Source organism: Perna viridis, chromosome 5 (genome assembly GCF_037379345.1).
Source record: "Perna viridis isolate PV_CMFRI_1.1 ecotype Kerala chromosome 5, ASM3737934v1, whole genome shotgun sequence".
In the NCBI taxonomy this organism is placed as follows: domain Eukaryota; kingdom Metazoa; phylum Mollusca; class Bivalvia; order Mytilida; family Mytilidae; genus Perna; species Perna viridis.
Genome location: NC_142449.1, coordinates 42,161,987 through 42,171,564, shown reverse-complemented (window position 1 = coordinate 42,171,564; position 9,578 = coordinate 42,161,987). Strand labels below are relative to the sequence as shown.

Below are 9,578 nucleotides of genomic sequence, written 5' to 3'. Positions count from 1 at the left end.
TCTCTGACCTGTTAAAACAAATACCAACTTTGCCTTGATTTTGCAAATACATGTATTGTACACCAAGGTTACAAGTATTTTGCCATCTTTTTTGTTTTATGGCAAACAAAAACAATTAGATATTTTGTGAAGAAGAGTTTAATAATGAAAGCTGACTTTGGTCACAAAAGTAATAACATTCATGGTACTGCAAAAACACATTTTTCATAATTCGTCATTCTATCCGAAGTCCATAATCTTGTCACGGAATTACTTGATTTAAGATAAATGGGAAGAAAAAAAAAGTGACAAAATAATGGAAATTTGAAACTATACAAATGCCGTAACCATCACACCAATGTAGCAACAAGTTACAACTCCTGATAATTAGATTAGTGGTTTAGAAATCAAAATTACATTCAATGTGCCTTATTGATTTTGATACTGACAAAATATCTCATAACATTCAATATAGAGGTGAGTAGGGAGCTTTCTTCCCTGATATTGCTGCTACCATGGGACATTTCACTCCCATTACTAGTCTGAAATAGGATATTTATGACTTTCACGTTAAACTGAACATCTCCATGGACAATGCTTAATCACAAAATTGATGCTATTTATTTACTCTCAAATGGAATATTCAGAAACAAAAATTGCTGACAGACTTTTCTCTTTCGAACTATTTACATACCATACAGACAAATACTCAATAATTCAGACAAATGTAATCAAAATGCTTTTAATTGAAAAAGAAAGTTTCAAACAACCTAATACAAAATGTAAATTAAATATTTTTACAGTAATAAAGAAGCATCGATTATACCAGTATCTAATAAAATAAAAATTGAACAATGAAATAATATTTAACTAGACTTGTAATTGACCCATCAACTACTTAAGAATGCCCAGAACTTGAATGACTTATTAGCTGAACTCAACTAGCAAACATTTTGTATCTAAAGGTTTTACTTTGCGTTAAACAAGCTCATTTACTTTTTGTAAAAATTTAATGTGAAAATATTTTCAACTATTTTAGATGTAATAAAATCCAAATGGTTTGATTTGAGTTATTTTTACAATGGAATATCAATATTCTTGGATTGAAGTATATGATCATAATGTTGGTATGGTGAGCACCTTCCACAACTGACACCCACTAAGTTTCAGTTGTACTGAAAAAGCAATGATTGGGAACTTGACAACTTAGATTTGTGAAAGACAGGAATAAACATAATTATAAGCATCAACAAATGTAATGATAAGAATAATGAAACATTTCTCTTGATATCCCAAAAAACTGATAGTTTCACTAAAGCTGTCAAAAATTAATGAAATACCATTGGAAGTGACACATTTAACGCATTGTTCTCCAGATTTTAGTTAGTTATTTACAAGTAAATAGATACAAAAATATATACCATGATTTCAATGCACTTGGGACAATACAAAGCAAGAAACAATAAGTGTCAGCTAAATATTGTACCTAACATAACACAAAGTTCTTATGATGATCTGGGTGAAGTAAAACCAAAACAGTTATGTATGATTCTGCCCAAAAACCAGGCAGGGGGTGATTCTTCATATCTCATTATAATCAATAAAACTGTTCACATCCTTGGATCTGCTACCTATCGTGAAATATTTTTTTGATTGGTTGACGTGTAAAAATTCTGGCGGGAAATTTTCTAGTACTTTTCCGTATTACAGCATAACAAAACTTTTACGTGTTAATATCTCCAGTGTGCAACTTTCATTTTCACTTTTGTTTTTGAGTACAGTTTCTATGAGGTCTACTGAAGAATTTCCACTAAAAACATATTTGGGATTAAAAATGCATAATTCACTAAACATAAGCTTCTGCCTGTTTTTAAGGCAGAGCAGTACTTAAGTCCAACTTGATCAAGGATTTATCTTCGAGTATTTTTTTCCTGAAAGCTGACCAAATAACACATCTATGTTAAATTTCATATTATACTGTCAGGACCTCTTTGCTTTGAAGAAATACCATTCAGGATAATTGGGCTGGAATGCAGTATAAATTTGTAATCCAAATATGGAGTAAAATCTAAATAATTTGTTCATTGATTTAAAAGATGTTATTGCATTCTTATAAGGTTGAACAAAAAAGTTCTTTACATATGACCCACTGAAAAAAAAATATGAAATGATATTTTCATTTTCCCCCATAAAGTACTGGTACTATTTCGAACTAAATTTGCCCAATGTTTGAATACCTTTCAAATTAAACTTTATCAGCTGAACTCAACCACCAATTATTGAAATTGGAAAAAAAGCATTCTAGTTTTTGTTTGAATTCAACAAACTCATTTAGTTTTTGTTTAAGGTTTTAATTCCATCCTGCAATAATTTTGTTATTTTAAAGTGTTAATGTGCCTTTTCTTCCACATTTGACATTCAAATAGTTAATTATGCTTCAACTTAGTTAGCTGTGACAACAGAACCCAACAACATAAACCCTGAACAATAACATTAAGTATGACCATATTGTTATCTGTTTGGAATATGATAAAATCCAATATATGATTTGAACATCAAAGTATATGGCATTGGTACCAAACCCAAAGTGTTAGTGTGGTGAGCACCTGTTTCTCAACAGACACCCATCAAGTTTCAATTGACGTGAAAAAGCAATTATTTGGAGCTTGACAACTAAGACAAATCTTGCTAAATGTTCAAGACAGGCATCAACAAATGTTAAAATGTTATGACAAGAATAATGATACATTTCTATTGATATCCACAAAAACTGATAGTTCCACAAAAGCTGTCAAAAAACAACGAAATACCATGAGAAGTGAAACATTCAACACATCATTCTTCAGATTGTACTTAGTTAAATACAGGTAAATAAATACATCCTTGGCGCCATTTATTATCATACTTGTAACATGGCACATTGTACCCACCCGAACCTGATATATCAATATGCATATAAAAAAGAGGAGGAGGCAGGGTTAGAGAAAAATTTTTATTACTCTCAATACATTTATAATAAGTGAAGTGTAGTTCTGGACATAGTCTTCATAATGTTAATCTTAGAATACTAACAGCCTCATTTTATTATGTTATTCCCTGCAAAACTCTATACAATTTCTGAATTATACGTGCAGCAGAATGCACGTAGGATGTTGCACTGAAAGTAAGAAACAATATGTGTCAGCTAAATATTGCATTTGATCTCATTCAAACCTGTAAGCCTTAGGCTTATTTAGGAGCAGTAAAACAAATCTAGTCCAATCTGATTAAGGGCTCATCCTTGATTATCTTTCCCTGAAAGCCGACCAAATGACACATTTATGTTAAAATGTGTGAAATCAAATATGAGAACATAAATGTTCTGTTCTATCATTTAAAAAGAAACTAGTGTATTTTTATAGGGTTCTTCATAAAAAAAGGCTTTAACAAATTACTTCCCACTGAAAATAAAATATAAAATGACATTTCCAAAGGCTGATATCAAAACCACTTAAGAAAGTTTGCAATCACGGGAACCAAGATTCTTAAAGAAATCAAAAGAATGTAATCCAGGGACAAAGACCAGACAAACACAACAAAGAACATAAAATAATCAAAATAATACCTACAAAGTAACAAAAGTAAAGGAGCAACTAGGACTCTGCTAAAATCTTAAGCATTATGAAAATGACTCTGAATAACTAATCTACACCCTCAGTAGCAAATGTAAACTAGAATACAATGAATATAAAAGACAAAATAATAAGTACGCTTCTTTCGTATTTATAACATACAAAAGTCCCATTTAAGTGGAGGATCAGGCTGCATCCAAAGAACACTCGCAACAATGCCCTATATAAAGCCACATGCCGAATTTGAATTTGTCCATTCATTCAAGGTCAAGAAAGAGTAATCAAGGCAACCAAGGTTATAGCAGTAATCAAAAGAATGCAATCCAGGGACAAAGACCAGACATGGAAAACAGACATACACAACAAAGAATATAAAGTAATTAAATCATACATACAAAGCAACAAAAGCAAATGAGCAACTCGGACTCCACTAAAAACTGGGGACATGGACCAGGTGCACCAGTGGGGTAAGCGTCCTCTGCTTTTCTAGAAACACCCGCCGAGTAGCTCATAAAAAGTCGAGTCCGGGGTAGACAAACGAGGAAAGGAAAACTATGAACCCTTGAATAAATCAGTTTTCATGGTGCAGATGGATACACCATAATGATCCATGAGTTCATGATGACGACCATAAAACTTCTGTAGTGATGACATCAATCTTGTAGCAACATAACCCTGTCCCAGAAGCCTATTTGTTAGAGTCACATACAAAAAGTCTGCGTAGTTTCGGCAAGCTCTGGTATAACATATGAGTTGTGATATGAACACTCCATACGCAGGTGCTGAAAGGATGTTGCCACAGATGAAAGGAAAGTTGACAATTCTGAATGAAAAGTCATCACGTTTGTCGTAAAGTTTGGTCAATAGTTTTCCTTTACCATCGATTTCTAAGTGAAGGTCAAGATATGAGGCTGACCCAAGTATCCTTTATCTCAAGTTCTTTGGCGTAGATGCGATGTATCAAATCCCCGAAATCAGGATTGTTTAAAGATAATAGGTCACCTATATAGTGGAAACTGAGATTAAAGGATCTAGCCAAACGATATTCTTTCTTTTGGATCAAATCAACTATAAAGTCAGCCTCATATGAGAGAAGGAATAGGTCAGCAAGTAAAGGAACACAATTTGTTCCCATTGGAATGCCAACCGTTTGTTGAAAAACACGTCCACCACACAGGACAAATATGTTGTCGATTAAAAATTCCAGCATTTTGTAAACATCTTGCTCTGTATATTTGGAAGATGATTTGGAATTATTTCTTACAAAGTAAGAGGAATCTCTACCAAGATCTATATATCTGTATCTAGGTGTACCATCATTTTTTGGAAAAAACAACTATGTATAATGTTTTTAAGTCAAGATTTTAACTGCGTATGGGAAATAGAAGTATACAGTGTTGAAAAATCATAGGTTTTAATGCTATTATTTCCAGATAATAGTCTTGAACTGATTATCTCCAAAAGATCTTTCGAGTTTTTCAGGATCCACATTGAATTAATACCACTACAGAAGTAACAAGTTTTGTGGTAGGACTGTAGACCCTCTCTGACAGCTGTGAGTACAGAAGTTAAAAGTTTTGAAACAGGTTTGGTGGTACATTTTGCAGATCCAGCTATGAAACATTGTTTGTATGGATTCTTGTGGAGTTTAGGAATCCAGTACATAGATGGTAAATCACAATCATTCTCCTTGGTAGAGAGACTAAAAGAAGATAGCACAGATTTATGGTTTTCCACAATCTTTTCTTTGGAAAGTGTGGTAGCAGTATAGGTCTTATCACAGCTACTATTTTCTTCATCTACTTCTGATAATAAACATTTGATTAAAATGTTTTGCAGACAAAAACAATGTTGTTTTGGGCTTTGTCTGCTGGTACGACAACATATTTGTCATGCATAATAGACAATGTTTTTGCTACATCAGGGTCTTTGAAAACTGATGTAGCTTTGGCACTCATTGACCTACTTAAAACTTTCATTCGTTTCAAAATTAAAGACTTCACGGCCTTTAACATCTCTAACAGAGAATCAATGTCTTCTTGTTCTCGTTTTATCCATTTTCTTGCATAGTCCTCGATGGCATCCATAAGAACTTTAAAGTTATAGTTCCAATTTATGGAGTGTGGTTCACAGTACTTGGGACCTTTAGAAAGGATATTACACAGAGATTTGTTTTTGATGATGGTTAAATCTCCCATTATGACGTGACTAGAAGGACCATATTTGAATGGAGAGTTTTAGCAAGAACAGTCTGGTGGTTTAGCCTTGAAGTCCTCAATCTCGAGGTTATGCAATAGCCTTTTATAATTGAAAATTTTGGATGCAATGGGTGAAGTATAGGAATATGAAATAATTGACATGGATTTGTCTTTGAAATATGGGGGAATTTTGTTGGTGACGTTTTTGTGATGGAGGATGTTAGGCAAATTAATCGCATCTATACCTTGACAAACGGTAGTGGAAGAAATGATCGTTTTTCTTCATTTTGACTTTTCACACAAACTGGTTTAAAGAGTCTGTGGAAACCAATATCCAAAATGATGGCAACAAGTCTGTTTAATGATGAGGTGGGGTCAGAAACAGGAGGTTAAGACTTGTTTTGTACAGGGAGTGTAGTAAAGTGAGAGGTATAGAATAAAGTTTGGTTCTAATGTGATGAAGTCCAAGAGGTTTTTGTATGAAAGGAAGGAGACCATTTATGGAGACATCATGTAACTTAGGTGTAAGTTATACTTCCAATATACTGCAAGTTATACTGCCACTTGTTATTGAGTGGAGGTATAATTCATAGTTTTTATTTAATAGTGACTTAATATCAGGTAAGGATTGACAGTTACACATCACCTCGACTAATATACAGCCATGTGAACTTGATGTATAAAACCACAGCCTAATCTGAAAGAATTGCTTGTAAGCTTTTACTAAACCACAAATACAGAGATATTTATCAATCAAATAAATTTAGAATTCAATTATACATCTCTTTGTTAGAAGAAGGACAGTGGTTTTGTTATTGAATTCAATAGTGTAGATATGACAACAGCAGGAGCAGACAACAGGCAGTGAAGTGTCGTCTGCTACTCAATTTGAGCAAATTATTGACAATGGCATTTCTAGTTACCACAAAAAGCGCTATTTTCTAGACAATATTAACCATTTAAGTATTGTAAGCAGATTTAACTGAGAGGTGATTGACATTATCACTGTACTTTATGATCATATTCTACAAAAATGATATTTACTATATTCAGGAAATTTGGTGTGTCAAAACAACTTTGTATAATTACATTTGGAGTTGGTTTTATTTCTTATCATATAGGCCATATGCCTAATAATTTGTCAGCATCAACACAACACAGAATCACATTGCAAAATGACAATTATGGTATAAAGTGAACATTGTCTAAACTGAACCCCTTTTTGGACCGTTAATTTTGTTCGTTTCAGAAAGATGTTCAAAATACATTTAAATTATAAAATTGAGTCATTAAGCTAGGTTTTATGTTCTGAGTTCAAGACAGGTTTCATTGTAGAATGTAATTACATATATTGTTCTATAACTGATTCTTAGAAAATTGTCCTAAAAATAACTTATTAAGCTTGAGAACATTCAGTACAATAAATTTCATCAATAGACTCTTTTATTTTTAAGGACAAAAATGTATTCAGTTGGTTGATAACTACTGAAAGAGACTAACTTAAAACTGTGAACAAGGAAGTTTCGAAGTCACAGATATATGGATTGTAGTATACCTAACACCAATCCAGGGGAATGTCTCAGGATTGGTAATCCTTTTTGTTAAACTTTTGTTAAGTAAGTTTAAAATTTGAGGATTTAGAAGAGCAAGGAACCTTTTTTAATTTCTGGATTGGAACCTCATTTTAAAGATTTCTTGGTGCACCTCTTGAATAAAAATATCCCTATCCTATCAACTGGATAGAATATGAAATACTGTGTGCAAGCTTGCAAAAAGAATACCCCCTGCTTCAAATGAAGTAAAAGTAAAACCTGTAAGTCCAATTATCTCCCCTTGAAGTCCTTGAACAGTAAATACATTTCTTCACACCCACCTTTTCTATGAAGTTTAATTCATATAAAGTTTCATTGGAATCCCATGAGTATTTCAGAAAGAATAAAGCACACAAGAAATATGGATAGAGGGGTGGACAGACCGACAGACAGCCTTAAACACAATCAAGAACCAACAACTGCCAAAATTTTCAAAAACTCAGAGAAAAATTTCTTCAGAAAGGTACAGGCAATGATGGTCAATGTAAGTACCATAGACCTGATGAATTTTTCATGGTTTCAAATTTTTTATTAAAGAATTTGCCTGTTTCTTTATAAGAATAATTCTTTAATCTTTATCTTCCATTGTAAACATATAAAGAAGGAAATGTTTTTAAAATTCCTCAAATGTCAAACAAGGTTTCATTATTAATATAAAGAAGACACTATATGTTATATGATTCCAATAATATTCATTGGTATAGCCTGAATCCTGAAAGTTAGAAGACAAATTTCATTTAAGTAATCTTATTAATGACAATTGATATTTTTTTCCAGTATTATTTTGCATCATTTCCAATATTGATGGACTAAAACAAACAACACAGAAGATAATACCATCAATTACTGTCATAAACTATACTAAAATAACAATAGGGAGCATTGCTAATCATGTAAGCTGTAATTTATCAAGCAACGATCCAGGATTTTTAAGAAAGGGATGTACAATCAGCTATTCACCTATAGATTCTCTTTGAGTAAATTTATAAAGGTTTAAATTATATCTCTGACTGTAGATGGTAAAATAGATTTTTAACCTGCAAGCTTTCGCGACCATGTTAAAATCTGAATTTTACCGTAAAGAAAGGAGAAATAATTATGTATTAAATTGAATTTTAACTAGACATCTGAAGAAAACTCAGAAAATGCAAAATGGCAGGAAAGCTCTAATTTAATCACCACAGAGTGGTTATAAAGTCACATGCATTTTTAATCACCAGCTAAGAATGGGGGAAAATCAGTGTTGATCACAACAGTCACTGATAGAGAACGTCATCTGGTGTAAGACATGCATGAGGTATAATTAAAGTTGATCAAACCTACTCAAAATGTAAAAGAAAAACTCTGCAATTGCAATACTGTAAGCATATTAATTTTCAGGGTGTATTTATTTTCTCTATTTTTGCGGTGGACAGGAAGGTGCGAAATTGAGTTCTAATACTATATAGAATGCTTATTAATTTTTGGAAACGTGAAAATTGATATCTGTGGACATATTTACTTAACAGAATCCATGAAAATTAATATGTTTACAGTATACACCATAACCAAGTTTATCGTGTATGCCATGGTGACCACAACATTGTTTTTTTGTTATTTATAATATCCTCTGGAAACTCCTAGTTTGATGGACCACTTGGTAGACATAAGAAGAGACAAATTAACATGGGCCTCACTATATATATAATTCCCACTAGGCCAGCAATGAAAATATGCTGCAATTTCTTTTTTTTAATTTTCTGCAAGTACATAAAGATTGGATGTAATTTCTGGACCATGAACAAGTTTCTTCCATCATATTCCTTTTCCTTCTATGCAAGACCCCAAAAGTGCAGTCAAGGACATTGAAAAAAAAATCAATCTGTAATGTTTTCCTTTATTCATGAACAAAAGTCTTTAAAATAATCAATGATTTAACACAATGTTTAACTAACTTTACCATAGAAAAAGCATGATCTGGAGTAACATCACAGTAACAATTTAAATGACATTTTCATTAATATGATTTCAACTGAAAGCTTCTGATAAATTAATTACAGTGAAGTTAATTTGACATCAGTCACAATTATAATCATTTGTTAACACCATAAAAGTTTTGGGAGTAAAATTCCACTACAATATTGTGAATGATCTTGTTACATTTCTGATTAAAACACTAAATTGAAAAAATATACTGCCTGTAGTTACTTCACTATTAT

The 9,578-nt window shown here is 32.2% G+C and overlaps 1 protein-coding gene across 2 annotated transcripts in view; it reads right to left on the bottom strand.

The window, feature by feature from the left end:
• LOC148617783 (RAB11-binding protein RELCH homolog) overlaps nucleotides 1-9,578 on the bottom strand; it is a 90,145-nt gene that overhangs the window by 30,839 nt on the left and 49,728 nt on the right. The gene's annotated exons all lie outside the window — the stretch shown is intronic.